A 12778-nucleotide genomic window follows, 5' to 3' on the forward strand; every position below is an offset into this window, starting at 1 on the left:
TTTATTTCCTGAATCTGGAAATTCATGTAGTTTGTAGCTGGTGATGTGTGATGAATTTTCAGTGAATGCCTCTGGGTGGAGGGCTCTGACTTGCAGCTCAGAGAGAAACTGGAGCAGAAAGCAAAGGAGAAGGTTGTAAATCCCTTAATGAAATTTTTAATAAAAGCAGCTTTGAATGCATGCTTTTTAAAAGTCATTGCATTCAACCATTTTTGAGAGTCGATATAACTGATCAAGAGAGTATTAAGGATGCAAAAGATAGCACAATTAAAGAGAGAGGTAAATCTGGGAGCAAGCGAAGGCCAGAAAACAGCTTTGAACCTAAGTCGGGAATGTTTCATAGTGGTCAGTTCTCACGGAGATTTTTGGAATTATTGTCTTTCTGTTTCTTAACCATGAAGAGTAAAACTTTGCAGTAGAACTTTGTACTCACACCATTACCACTACCCTTACTACCACCACACCTCTATTCCTAGAGTTTTCATAGTGAGAGGAAGAAAACTTTGTGCATCAGTGTAACCAGACCAACCTTTGCAAGAGGGTGATGGGAACTGGGAACCAGTGAGGAAGTGAGCTGTGTGTGGGTGCTTTGTTAGAGCTAAGTCATTAACTTCACTTCCCTCTCAGATTTGTTTTGCTCTCCACTCCACTGAGGCCCTCTTTTCCAAATAGCACTGAGGTCACCTGAGTTCACTACTGCTAATCGAGGTCAGAGTCTCCCTGTCAAAAGGAATGATAAGAAGGGATCTCACTGAAATATAACGTATGTTGGATCCCCAAACTGCTCTTACCTCTCATAGTAAAAAAAACAAAATAGGTAGTATTTTGTCTGAAAGAAGATTAACAACCACCTTCCTCTCTTTTCTTTTCTTAAAAATAATCATGATTGTTTTGAAAGCCCCCCTGTATTCCACAACAAATGCAATTAAATAAATAAATTTTTAAAAAGCTGTGGCAAGCCCACTGAATGAAAAAGATCATAAGGGCAGGCACAGTTGTCTTCCTGACAATTATTTTCAGACATCATTAATAAATTCCCCTCTGAAGCGGCAATCAAGCAAATTCTTCCCTTTGGCAAAATGTTTAACTGCTGCACAGAAATAGCTGTAATCAGACCAAGGTTAGAACCAAGGGAGGCTTACTTTATGTGTTTCCTCTGATAGCTTTTGAACAAGCTTACGAAGAACAGGCAAATAGGTTTCTCCCCCCATGTATATGCCCCTCAGGTGGCCTCATTCATTGACATACTTATTATATGTGTAGTTGAAAGTTTTCTTTTGCCCCATTTTTGAATCTTTTGTGTTTTATCAAAAATGAGATGAAATACCCTCACTCTATGTTTACAATGAAGGGGAGTGTCTTAAAAGACCCCACTGAGGTGTGATTTATTGCAGGATTTTTTAGAGGAGAGGGGAAAATAAAAGGGGATGAGGAGAAAAAATATTTTATTTTTTTTCAAAAAAGGATTTTGTGGCTTTTGGCACTGTTAATAATTTGTATGGAAAAATAATGTTTTCTTGTGTGTTTAATCCTGTGCCAATGCAGCTGCTGGTGCAGTAGCATTCTGCAACAAATTAGAGGGCAGTTAAAGTGAGATTTTCCACCATCAAGAACAAAGCAAGGCCAGCTAGCATGAGGACAGCTTGTTCTAGTTGCTAATGTGCTTAAAAACTTGCTGCACATAATTTAAAACAGCTTTTGTGTGAGGATGCCTCAGCTCCAGTTTCTGAGGTCTAGTTCTAATTCCAAATCAAATGGAAGCAGCTGAGTTAGAAAATGACAAGTTATGCATTGACATCGTCTGCCCTGGCTACGGAGATAAATTTTTTTCACCATTACTATTGATATGAAAGTTAATTCCCCTCAATATTAAAATATTTAATGGATGACAGCTGTCTGAAATATGAAGCCCAAAGCCCCTATTTACTGAAGGCAAGCTCTCAATAACTGAGTAGCACCTCTTACACACTTACAAATTATTTAAAGATGTATTACCTCTGTTGGTAAGGAAGCAGATGTTAAAAAGATGCAATGCCTCCTTAAAAGTTGATCTTAAGAGTTTTAATCAATGTAACTTTTTATTTCACTGGCTTGGAATTAAATGGGATTCCTTGGTTGAAATGCACTGAAAAAAGAACAGGTTGGAGTCCAAATACATTTCAGTGCCTAGAATTTAAAACTTTCATTTGTAACTGAGATAGGCTGTGGAGAATTAAAGCTAGGTGGGAGAGAAATACAAGACGGCAGATTTTTAGTTGAAGTGTTTGCCTGCGTAAAAACAGGATAGGCACAGTCAGAGGAGTGAGAGTTTTTAGGCCCTGCATGAGCAAGGAATAAGGATTCAGTTCCTAAATTCACATTCATAAGGCTGAATATTAAATGTTTCATAAAGGCCAAAAGAACTGCTGACACCCTCAGTAATGGAACTTCAGATGCTATAGTTGTAGCTATTCTAGAAAATACCAATGAAAGACATTACAGACTTAAAAAAAAATCTGTATCAAAATTTCTTGGGAGACTATATACCCATGCAGAAAAATGCAAATACTTTTGTCTAAAATAAATTAAGACAGCTGGGGACCAAGTCTTCAACACATGGGCTTTTTTGGGGAGACCCTTCATATTTAAACCATAACAATTGTATGTGTCTCTTTCTCTCTCTATATATACATATGTATACATACACATATACAATCTTTAGAATGTAATCATTACCTTTCCATGAGACTTGTGGTTTCATTTGATGAGTCTAAAATATGGTGAAACTGCCTGGTATACTGTGGGCAGCTCCACTGGGATTTCCCACCCCTCACCACATCTGGATCTGTTCTAGCCATGGTCTCCACTTAGCATAAGAAGGATACTTAGGACTGCCCTGAACAGAAAACTACATATTCCAGGAGCTACCATACTCCAGGATCTGTCCATTTAATCCCAAAGTAAAAAAATCTGTACCTTCAAACTACAAAGGCTCTTGCAAATGCTTAGGTGACTACCCATAATGAAAGGCTGGGGAATTAGTTCAGTTCTAAGGTCAGTGAGAGTATGAGTGATTTATTGCCATGAAGCTCTGCTTCTAGTAAAACAGTTTAGAACAAATGTAATTATATTTTTAAAAATGTAACAAGAGTTTGAAGGAAAGCTTAATTATAATATTTTTCATTTTTAAATATTATCTTCTACTTCATATCCAGATGCGTATGTACTTTTCCTATTACCATACAGTGATTCTAATTTTGTACTCTTATTTATTAATGTACCTTATTTTTTATATTTCTCAATATGCTTTTTAAAGAATAATTTGCTTTTCAAAAATAAGTGCTCATTATAAAATTGTCAATCAAAACTCAAAATTGCAAAAAGAAAGTTAAAAAAACTTTCAAAATTCCACATCCCCAAGTATCTAGCAATAATATTTATAGTACACAATTCTAAACATGCTGGCATTGTGCTTAAGTGAGAGAGGCAGATAAAATGAAACTGAGGTAATTGCTGGGGTTTGTAAAAATCTCTATCAAAATATGGGTCTTTCTAAAGTGTCCCTTTAACATGTCTCATCAAAGCAATATGCACCATAAAAGATTGGAGTCTTTTTTTTTTAATCTGTGTATTTCAACTTTGACTTTGCCTTCAAGGATGAAGAAGTTAGATTTTCTTCCATATCCTCACTTACTTTTATCTTTGTATTATTGTTACTTTAATATCAATAAGTTATATTTACATTTTGTGTCTCACCATAATTTTTATAATCCTTTGTATTGCGTTCTTTCTTTTGATTCATCTTTTGGTAAACTGAATGAAAGAGTATATATCTAAGCTCTTTCATGTTTTAGCACAGCAATGTCCAATAGAAACTTCTGTGATAACAATATCAGAGGTGTCTAGTACTGTACCTAATAGCCATATGTGACTGGCTACTCATTTCTATATGGTTTGATTTGCCATATTGTAGCATTCATGACTCATACAGGTAAATAGTTGTAATAGTCACTCTTTTTATAATAGAATGCATCTAGCTCAGGACATTCCTGAATTCAGCTAATCAGAAACTTAAAAGAGGAAAAATAGAGTTTAGTTTTAATGTTGAGTCATAACTGCATCTAATAAGTACCTTCATTGTTTAAGTGCAATAAAAAGGTGGGTGCCAACTTACAATAAACATCAAAGCTACCTGCAGTGTGCTATGTGTCACTGGTTTACTTATAAACTGAACTGTGTCAAGTGCTCAGGCCAAATGGACACATGTGAGTCTTTCCTGGGACAGAACTGAGAATACCCAGGATGCATTTACCTGGGAGCTTTTACATGAGAGAATTTAAAAAAGATGAATGTAGATCTATAACTTCTCCAATCGATGTTGCATTTTAAGAAGTTCATAAATGTATACAGCAAGTAAGAAGGCTATCTTCTGATGTGTATTATAAGTTAAGAATGGGTTAATCTGATAGCACGAGTTAAATTTTGGTGATCTTCAGTGACATATGCTCACATATTTGCATATTAAAATTTATACCTTATTTTTATAATTACATTTTAAAAATATCAATATGGCTGAAATCTATCTGAGCAAAATAACCCATAAAATACTATTGATTACAGTTTGTAACCTTACCATTAGATCTCATAGGTCTTGATTATTGCAATATTTATGTTTGTTTAGCTCCTATCAAAAACATAGCTCTAAACTTTCATGATTTTGCTTCTAAACTCATTAGTTCAACTTTTTCTTTCATGGCCAACATAAAATGAGAGTTCACTCAGACCTGCTTGTTCTTCTTGATGGATTTAAAAAGGATCACTCTTCCCAATGCAGATCTCATAGACTCAGAGCAAAGTTTGCGTGTGCGTGTGTGTGTGTGCATGTGTGTGTGTGTGCGTGTGTGTGTGTGCGTGTGTGTGCATGTGTGTGCTAAATTACTATGGTCAGTGACTCAGAAAATGGTCTAGGTTGATCATATTGCATATTAATTCAAATCCTGTCTAAGGGTCCTAAGTTGGTTAGCTCTTGCTGAGAGGGATGCCCAAGTAACTTCACCATCATGAATCAATTTTTGGCAGCTCTAGAAAGGAATTCCAGAAGTGGACTTCCTTTCCTCTGACTTTCTCTTCAGATGAAATTCCAAGCTTTTGTGATTTCTTACTCTATTTCTAATCTGTGAGCATATTTTTTAATTTCCTTTAATAAGGAAGGAACAGGTCTATTCAAGCAGAGGGAGCAGGGAACAGTGAAGTTTAAAGTTTGCAGAACACAAGTCTCTGACTTCAAATGTGTGTGGGAATGGATGTGCTCTTTTAAGTTAGGGATATCCCAAGTATTGGTTGAGATCACAAACTTCTTTTTCAAAATATAAGGAAATTTATAAATTTCAGGCACCAAAGATGCTAAGAGCCTTTAAAGATTTCTCTTTCGTGCAGTGTGGGATAGATTCATTCACGACTGAATAAAGACAGAGGTCTTGGAGGCCATGGAGTCCACAACCTTCATCTATTGCATTGGGAAACTGACGTTCCTGAAAGTACAATGGAGTCTCTAAAGCCACAGGCCAAGTAAGTGTCAGCTCATCTTGTATTAAGTGCTAACTATTCAACCAGATATTGTAGTGACTCTTGCCTGGCAAGATAGAGCTAAGAAAACATGGTCTCTGTCCCTCACAGAGCTGAACGTATTGTGTGAGAGCAAGCATTTGAATAGAAATTTTTCTTCAGAATGCTAAGGACAGGATAGATTTTTTTTCTGAAGTGATTTTTTTTTTCATTTCCTTTAAATGTCTAATGATCTACTACTGCAACTTCTCTTGCCGTCATTTATGCACACAATTATTGTACTCCTTTAAGGTAATTACTATTATTGGCCTCATTTTATGGTCAAGTAAACAGAGACTAAGAAAAGTAAGCAGGTTGTTTGCAACTGTTTTGTTCTATAATATCTATAAAAGGACTTGACTGCTTCAAATTTAAAAACATACTATTAACAGAATGAGAAGACAGGCCATATACTAGAACAAAATATTTGCAAGAGATTTATCTGGTAGAGGACTGTTACCTAGAATATACAAAGAACTCTTAAAAAAGCTCAGCAATAAGAAAGTGAACAACTTGATGAAAAAATGAACAAAAGACCTGGACAGACACATCACCAAAAAAGACACATAGATAGCAAAGAAGCATTATAAAAAGATGATCCGCACTACATGTCTTAGGAAATTGCAAATTAAAACAACAGTAAGATACTACTATATACCTATTAAAATGGTCAAAATCTAAAACACTGACAACACCAAATGCTGACAACAATGTAGAACAACAGGAACTCTCATTCATTGCTGGTAGGAATGCAAAATGATCCAGCCACTTTGGAAGACATGCTCTTACCATATGATTCAGCAATTGTACTCCTTGGTGTTTATCCAAATAAATTGAAAACTGTGTTCACACAAAAACCTGCACATAGAGATTCATAGCAGCTTTATTCATAACTGCCAAAACCTGGAAGCAGCTAGATGTCCTTTAATAGGTGAATGGAAAAATAAACTGCGATAAATCCAGACGATGGGATCTTATTCAGTACTAGAATAAATGAGCTACTGGGGCAGAGGACATTGGTCAGTGGTAGAGTGCTTGCTTAGCATGCATAAAGCCATGGGTTCAATCCCCAGACCCCTCCCCAAAATAAATAAATAAATAAAGATATGAAGCTATGAAAAAATGGAGGAGCATTAAATGTATAAGAACAAAATATTAAAGGGCTTCATACTGTGTGATTTCAACCGTAGGATATTCTGGAAAAATTAAAGTATGGAGATAGTAAAGAGATTAATGGCTGTCAAGGGTTAGACAGAAGGAAAGATGAGCATGAGAGGCACAGAGGAATTTTAGGGCAGTGAAACCATTCTACACAATTCTACAATGGAGGATACATGTTATTATATATTTTCTAAAACCAATAGAATATAGAACACCAATAATGACCCCTGTTGTAATCTATGGATTTTGGAGGATATTAATGTGTCAGTGTAGATTCATGAGTTGTAACTAATGTACCCCTCTGGTGCTAGATGCTGATAGCAAGGAAGGTTATACTTGCGTATGTGTGAGAGGGGAAGGGGGCTATGGGAACTTTCATTCATTTTTACTATGAACCTCAACTGCTCTAAAACATAGGCTACTGAATGGAGTCTTTACTCCCATTTCTTACATGAAGAGTAGGAAATTTTTCTCCTTTTTTTCCTATTTATCTCCATTTTTATCCTGTTATACTAGATTCCTTTCCCAATAAACTTTACTATTATTTTTACTGCAAAAAATAGTCTATTAAAATGTTGTCGGTCCCTTTGTCAAGATTCATTGAGATGGTTAGTGTAGCAAGTGGCTGGCCCTAGGAATAGTGTTTCTTTTAGGTCCTGTCAGGGGTGTAGTCAGTAAAATTTCAGGTATCCTTGAATCTGCTAATACTTCATTGACAAATTTTAACTCCTATCCAAGTGGATGTCATGAAAGGACACTAGAAGAGAAAACCCTCAACCAAGGAGAACAGGGTAATGTTTTTGTTGTTGTTTAGAGATCCTTACTATATTAAATTCTCTCATTTGAAATCTATTGTTAATGGTCTTTTTCTTCCTAACGTTGAGGGTGACCAGATTATTACCAGGTCGTGCTTACTTTGAACAGGGAATATATTATGAGAAGGCCCCACTGAGTTTATTATTAATCCTGTATATAACAAGAAAAAAAAAATTCCCAAACCTCTATACAACCCTGACCCTTTCTTTCCTGTTTGCATTATTGTTTGTTGTGGTGTACTGCTGCCTGATCTGCTGTAAATGCAAGTGCACAGCCCTTCTTTGAGTTTAACACTGTAGCCATAAATCGCTTGTCCATTTATAAATAAAATAAAATGTGGGATATGATGGAGCTCAAGAGAGCATATTGTCTGAAACTCTTGGATTTCGTTCTCAGCACAGATGTGCCAAGGCTGTTTGGCAAAGTATAAATTGAACTGAATGTTAGGGCTATTCACAGCCCTCTTGGGGCAGGTGGGCTGGGGACTTGGCTGAGCTTGCCTCTGAGCATTAGAAAATGGCAATTGCCTGAAACTTTCCATGTTTTCCCCTGAATTATTACACTCTTTCTGGTTCTGTAGGGTAACTGTGAGGGTGGATTTAAAATAGTCAGAAGTATTACCGATTGAGAAAAAAAGTTGGAAAGGACCGTATTTAGACAGTGAGTCAAAAGCAGGGTTTTTTTTTTTTTTTTTTTTTACAAACACCAGGTAAAGAGAAAATAAATTTTATTCCTCTTCAACGTATGTTTTTAAAATTTTACTGAGTTTGGAAATGCTCTCAGGTTCTGGAAGATTTAACTCCAATTGTATGCCCTTGTTTCTTTCTGTGAGTGGCTTTCATGGAATTAGAGCAGGACAGAGTACCATATGAATTAGTGCTAACTAATGAACAAGACTGATGTGGAAATGAGTTGAAAGGTAGCCTTGTGTCATAGAAAGTGCAGGAATATCTGGAGGCCTGGGTGCTACCTTCAGTTCTGCTATGAGTTAATGTTTTGATCTGGTGAAAGCACTTAAGTTACAAGGTCTCTGATGCCTCCTGTGTGAAATCTGGCAGGAGAAGATGGTTAGGTTATGGTCATCAAGGTTCTCTCTTGGATCTCGGTTTTGAGTGTTCTGTGGAAACAAACTGAAATTCTAGGGTTCAGCTTTAGATGTCCTACTTTCAGCAGCCTTCCACAGTCTTTTCTATCTGCTTACTGCGGGGTCTACATGGACACTGACCATTTTCATTTGCCCTGCACTAAAGTAGGAACAGATCACATGAGCATCCTGTGTCTCTAACATTATGTGAGTGAACATTTCATAATTTAAAAAGCACTTGTATATACATGACCTTCTCAAAAATCTTCTTAGGTGGGAGTTGTTATTTTCTAGAGTTTATAGGTGAGGAAGTTATTTCAGAGAGACAAAATTGTGCTTACCCATACCATGCAAAATCATCCTGGGCAGTGATGGCCAGATAATGAGTATAGCTGCAGGATTAGAAAGGACCAAGGTTTGAATCCTCTGCCATTTATTCTTTGTGTTCTTGGGCATAATTTAATCTCAGTTTCTGCATTTACATAAAAGAAATCATAATAGTCGAAGGAATGGTTTAATAATACAATGTGTGTGAGGGGCAAAGGGATGGTTTTATATAAAGTGTGAAAAGTGGTTTACACAGTGCCAAACATGGAGTAAATTCTTAAAAGTAATAGCTATAATTATTATTTTATCATGAGGAATATCTGACTCTTTGTCTATGATCTTTCTACTATTTCATCTATTGGTAACAGGGATATTTTTATGATCTCAGTTAAACTAATATTTGGAGATCAACATCTCTAAAAGGTGTCAAACAGACCCTGTGTATATCAGGAGCTGGTGGGAACCCTACTTTCACCTGTTCCTGAATGGAGTGAAAATGGGCCCTAAGTCAGCCTGAAAGAGCTAGACTCTTTTCCTCAATGCAAACAAGAGAAAATCCAACCAACCAAGCTCTAGTTCTTTTTTAAAGTTATTTTCAAAAATCTAGTTTTAAAAATATTTCAGGAAAAATGGAGAGTTAAATAAAGAAGAAGTTAACAAGACATGTTACATATGGTTCAGTCCTTTATAAGCAGATAAAATTTACTTGATGGTATAATTTGTTTCCTTTGTGAGGAATTGTCATTGTTCTTGTTGGTCACAGTTATTATCAGCTGTATATACAAATAATTATAAAAATATGGGCTTTAGTGCTTGATGCTACTCATAATTAGTGACTATTTCATAGGTTTGAAGGAAGGAAGGGGAGTAGGAGCACACTGGATGGCCAACTTGGCAGTGTTCTTTCAGACCACAATAAAGAAGCCACACAGTGTGAAAGTGAAGCTCATGCCTAGAAGTTGGAAATCTGGTTTCAGCCTGTTGTTGATACCATTACCATAAATAGACCACTCTTTTTCTTTAAACCTCAGTTTTCTAATCTATAAGTCACAAAGGTAGGTGTTATGTGACTACAAAAAAATGGTGCCTAGCAACCTCAAAGAGTTAATTCTGCATGGCTATAGGTGCTTCCTGCTGTTCTCCAAATTCTAGTTACCAGAGGCAAGCTAATGGTCATCACATCAGTTTGATTGCCACAAAATATGCTCCATGAAACCATGTCAAACTTGGTGGTCCAAACTACAGGTACTTTTTCTTACAGATCCATAGGTCAGTTGAGGGTTAACTTGGAGAAGGTGAGTTTGGACTTAGATGTCTTGCAGTCTGTTGGGGACTGGTTGATATATGCTGATCTCAATGTAAGCAGTTAGATTCAGCTTCCCAAGTCTGTTATTCTCTTGCTGCAGCCAGTGGATCAACAGGTCATGCAATAGCAGAAGCACGAGAGAGAAGGCCAGTCTTGCAAGGGCTTTTCAAGTCTATTTCCACAGTGTACTTGCTAACATTCCATTAGCTAAAACCAAGTCACATGCTCAAGCCCAAGACTAAAGGGGATGGAAATGATCTTCACAATCTTAGTTAGTAGGAGTCATTGCGAAGTGACATGGTAAGGCAGGTGGATACAGAGAGAGTTGAAGGGCCACTGATACAATCTACTAAATACTGTCCTCCTTTGGAAATGTGAAGTGACCCTATCACCTCCCATACACATTTGCACTGGATGGACTCCAGAAGGCATTCCTGTACCTAATTTCTGTCTATTGAGGAATGGAATATCTGTGTCTCTCTTCATTTTTCTTATGAATCATGAGTGTACAGGTAAGTGCTACTCAAAGTGTTGTTCAAGGGCTGACAGAATCAGCAACACCTAGGAGCTTAGAACAAATTCTTGGGCACTGGATCAGAAACTCTTGGGATAGGGCTTAGGAATGTGTATTCTTCATAGTTTTCCAGGTGATTTTAATGTTCACTGAAGTTTGAAAAACACTGGCATGGACCCAAACTTTACCACAGTATTCCTGATAGCCCTATCCCTTTATTCTCTTATTTTATTGAATCTATTTCTTTACTGTACTTGAGGCCAAAATGAACTTCCTGATGCTTTTATTTCACCTGACATCTGGACTTCTAGACTAGCATGTGAGGAAAGCTATAGAATAGCCCACTACTCCTGCTGGTTCACTGAGGCCTCTTTTAATCATAGAAAACCCAGGAGGTAGGTTATAGGCATGTATGTGCAAATCTTGACTATTCAATTCTGCCCAATAGATACATTTGTGAGAATAGATACTATATATGTCCCTTTTCACTAATTAGAAGGATCACTTGACTTCATTGCTAGAGTAAAGAGAATAAAAGACTGCTTTCCAATACTTAAGAGACAGTTAAAGTCATATTTATGTGGTTACAAAATTATTGTAGACTAGAACAATATCGTTCCCCTTTGTCAGGGGAACTTCTGTCTGGGAGTGTTAGGGATATATCAATCTTCTTAGTAGTTTTATACCTCTCTTAGGATGAGAGGTGACACACTTTTCCATATTGCAATTAATATGATTATATTTTAATTGAAAATATAGTATAAAACAATATGATATGATATTTTAAATATAATGACACTTAAAGAAAGATACTGCTTCTTCATTCTCATCTCATTTTGAGACAGCAAAACTGTGTTTATAAGACTTCGTATCAGCACTTAACATTCATTAGAAGAAAATATCTGAAGTGTCATAACTGAGCACAGCTGTATGTTAACTGCACATCATGTATCACAGGGAGAGAAACAAAAGAAAACAAAGAGAAAGTAGGTAATTGTTCATAGGATAGAAGATATTAACCTGCCAGTCCCTTCCTGAAACTGTATGTGTCATGTCCTCGTTTGTGATTTAGCACAAGGACTCATTGCTAACAATGAATAACATCATTGGGCTGACAGCAGTTTAAGTGCTAAAGAAATTTGAGTTCTGACAAACTAGGCAGACACACATAACATAAAAAATGTATAATGCATCACCATGGTTGATTGTGTCTGTGGCGGTTAAGATACCAATACTGATTGAGAGGCTCATCTGTTCATTTGATTTGTTTCATAGTTTAAATCTCTCAAACAGGTGGAGAGTAGTGTTGGAAATAGCTAGTTTGCTCTGATTGATGGTGCAAAGAAGGGGTTTTGGTCTACTTCTCATGTAAATGTGAGGAATAAGCTTCTCTGAGTTTGTATTTCCTCTAATATCAGATATAATAAATGGGTGAATTCTAAAGAAAAAAAAAAGGAGAGAGACTGTAAAAAGTCTTGAAAGCTTTGAAGGTCACTATGTTAACACCACTGGCTATAAATACCTTTGCTGTCACTGTTTATTTAATAACTTGATCATTTATGGAAAAAATTTGGAGTCACTTGATTATTCTGTTTTATCTCATACCCAACTTCCTTTTCTCAATATATCTAGAATGCATCTTTCACTTGCTCTGACTTCATCTTTAGTTTAATACTCTCTTACTTTGATCATTGCTGAAATTACCTAGCTGGTCTCCCTGCCTACAATATTGGAAGATCCTTCTTTGTTGTCGCCATCTGTGACCTTTTTACCTTTGATTTATAAAGTCTTCAATGGTTGTACCATCTGTCATCCATGGTAGCATTTTCTAATTGATGGATTACAGGAAAAATGTTGGGTCAGATTCTCATTCTTATTCTCTCTCTCTATCTCTCTCCTTTTCCTTCCCTCCCTCTCTCTCTCATACACACACTCACACATACACATACATACTATACTAAGAATTAAGAAATTAATATATGTTACG

The 12778-nt window shown here is 36.4% G+C and overlaps 1 long non-coding RNA gene across 1 annotated transcript in view; it reads left to right on the forward strand.

Moving 5' to 3' along the window:
• The window catches only part of LOC141415669 (uncharacterized), a 39698-nt gene that overhangs the window by 10830 nt on the left and 16090 nt on the right, over positions 1-12778 (forward strand). The window contains exon 2 of the long non-coding RNA XR_012440655.1: positions 5416-5547. This is a non-coding gene — a long non-coding RNA (uncharacterized lncRNA). The remainder of the gene's footprint in view (positions 1-5415; positions 5548-12778) is intronic.

Source organism: Castor canadensis, chromosome 13 (genome assembly GCF_047511655.1).
Source record: "Castor canadensis chromosome 13, mCasCan1.hap1v2, whole genome shotgun sequence".
Taxonomy (NCBI): Eukaryota; Metazoa; Chordata; class Mammalia; order Rodentia; family Castoridae; genus Castor; species Castor canadensis.